Source organism: Pleurodeles waltl, chromosome 12 (assembly GCF_031143425.1).
Source record: "Pleurodeles waltl isolate 20211129_DDA chromosome 12, aPleWal1.hap1.20221129, whole genome shotgun sequence".
NCBI classification, from domain to species: domain Eukaryota; kingdom Metazoa; phylum Chordata; class Amphibia; order Caudata; family Salamandridae; genus Pleurodeles; species Pleurodeles waltl.
Genome location: NC_090451.1, coordinates 45,448,753 through 45,451,886, shown reverse-complemented (window position 1 = coordinate 45,451,886; position 3,134 = coordinate 45,448,753).

The window sequence follows — 3,134 nt, the reverse complement described above, 5'->3', positions numbered from 1 at the left end:
TTCCTGTCTGACGTCAGCGTCCGTGTCACTTTTTAGGGTGGGGGCAGGGGTATCATGAAGGGGCGGCCTGGTAAACGGCGCAGAGCTGGCATGCAAGAAATAGAAACTTTTGCGGACATGTCGCTGACTCTGCTCCATCCCCGCCGAATTTTCAAAGTCACAAATCTGTCAACATAGTGGGGTGGAATAAAGTTCCCAGGAATGGATGTGACGCAGTATTCAAAGTCATCCAACAAAACTCGAGGACTCCATGGGGTAGATTTACAAGAAAGTGCCCCTGCCCCACCTAACAACACCATGGCTGCTCTGTTGTACAGTACGGCGCACCATGACGTAGTTAGGACAATAGCGTGAAAAATTATCACGCTTTTATGGTGTTTTCTGCACTAGCGTCAAAATTGTTGATGCTAGTACAGCAAAGCACAGGGATGCCCATTGATTGAAATGGGTGTGTCATTTTAATGCCTGCTCTCAGCAGGTGTTAAAAATGACAGAAAAAATGGCGCAGTGAAATGTTGTAAATTTCACCTCCCCATTTTTTTGGGTCCCCTCTGCATCAGAACGCCCCCTTACATACATTATGCCTGGTGCAGACATAATGTGGTGCAAGGGTTTCCTCTTTGGAAATATGGCGCAGGAGAAAGGCTTCATTAACGCCCCCTTAGCGTAAAAAAAATGACGCTACAGCGGCTCAAAGTAGCGCTTGTAAATATGCCGCCATGGTTTTATTTTCAAGACTCTTAACAAAGTGACTATAACCAGTCAGCGGGGAATGGGCCTGCCGCTGAGATCTGCATTCAGCCTGCTACTTATAAGTGTGAGTCACCGTGGGCTTGACTAACCCTCTCATCATAGTTCTGAGGTCTGTACAATGAGTCCTTTTAAAACTCTTGTAGTTCTCTGGCACACCTGTGCGTGTAGTTGCCCCTGAAGTACATATGATATTACATTGAAGCACATTGGACAGTCTATCTCACATACATCAAGCACAGTTCACATGTCCCATGGATGCCACATCTATGGGGTAGTGGGGCAGGCAGGAGCTACTTGGTCGCAAATGTGGGGGTTGAGGTCATTTGGGCCCGTCTTATTATGGCTTTGCAAACTGGACCGAGTACAACGCTGTGCGCACTTGACTCCCCAGATGTTGGGGGGGGAGCAGTCAGAGGCCTCTCAGGGAGGTAAAATAAACAGATGCTACAGCTCTGGAGCCCACTCCAGTGCTTATTTTTTTTAGAAAAGAAAGTTCATCAAATCACACAGTTGCACTACATACTACACAGTCTTAATTGATATACACGTTTGTGTGCCCTAGTGTGATTCTTCCAGGCGCTACACCCATCCTGGTCCCTTTGATAATCCCTCCTGGGTGACCGTCTAGTCACTGGACCCCCTTCTATGAAACCAGGGTAGAGTATGACTCAAGCTCCGATGCAGCTTTTTGTTTCTCCTACCCAAATGTGCACTCACATTCCAGCCCTACTCCCATGGAGTGACGGGTAGGCCCCATTGAGTCCGTGTTTGTCTTTTTATGGCTCAGGCAATCCGTCTTGTGCGGGTCCCCCAGGCCTCAATCAGTTAAGTCCCCAGCACAGCACAGGTGCCGGCCTGCATGCAGTAGTCTCGAGACTGAGTGTGAGAGAAGGGAGTTCCACGTGACACACAGATCCCCCCTAGCTCGATCTCTGGCAGCCAGCTCTCTCTGTATGTCTCTCTGCCACTTCTCTCCTCCTGCAGTGCCAGGCCTACTCCTTCCCTTTGTCTTCAGACAGTCAGGATTGTAGGTGCTTCAGACAGATTCACACTTCTGCAGAAAGAGCAGACTTTGGGTGAAGTCCTTTCACCTCTGGAACACTGGCCATGAGGCAGACAACAACCCTAGTTGCACAAAAGTCCTTTGTGTACTTTGTGGAGCACTCCTGCCCTTGCTCCACAGGACATGGAACTGAAACAAAGTATTGTGGTTCTGGTCTCTCTTTTATGTATAACTGTCTCAAACTGCAAAACCGGTTTGGGCTAGTTCTTCTTTCAAGTGCCTTACTCATGTTGCGTCTCCAGATACATCCTTTATATAGAATGAGGCGTCTTTCAGCAGGTAGCAGGAAGGCTGTATCCAACTTCGAGCAACAAAACAGAGGCACAATGAGGTATGAGGTTTCTCACCTGGTTGTCTTCTGCCCATCTGAAGGAGCAATTAGTGACAGAGAAAAGGGCAGACCTCACCTAGTAAGTTCCTTACCTCCATACAGGAGAAACAGCAGTCCCACCCCCACTCCTATCATCCACCAAATGGCAGTGCTCAGGAAGATTAATCAGCAGCTCCTTGATAACAAAAGCCCTTATGGATTTTCAAAGGTAGTCCTGACTATCCTCCACACTTCTGTGTAGGATTCTGTTCCCACCGGTTACAGAAACGGAGGCAATATGTTTTCACTTTCTCAGAGAAGACCTCACCTCAGCCCCCTTCTTGTACAGTGCTGGAGATTAGTCAGACTCAGTCACACATGCAGTTGATAACCACACTTGCTACACCCACTACACATGCAAGTTGCAGAAGTCCTCACTGTATACTCAGGATGCCTGCACAAGGTTCTGGGCATACACATAATCATGTAACTTTACTCGAACAGGCCAGTTGACTTCTCTTGTTGTGACATACATTTAAAGGTCTGGTCACACTAACTAATCCCTCTTAAGAACCTAGTATCTCCCATCACCACTTTATATGCTGTATTTAAGAAATGGACAATAGTCCACTGCCCAAAACGAGGACTTGCCTTGTGCCCCCCTTCAGGTCGCAGGACAGGTCCTGACCTCAAACAGTCGGGAACAGAACTAGGCCGCTCTGCACATGCTTAGTGACATTCCAGAATCAAAATAAAAGTCAAGATACCAGCTACACATGCAGTTGGTCATTTGCGGCAGGGTAACATATAATATGCGGCGGAAATTCTCATTCCAACAGGTCAGCCATATATTCAGTAATCACCAAACTCCCAACAGCACTTGCATCTAAAGATGCATCAGATTAATTTATGTCCCAGCATACTTATAAGACTCTCCACCCATACATACCACATTTAACAGACCTTCTGACACACTAATGTGCACAGCATGGCACCAAAGCCACATAA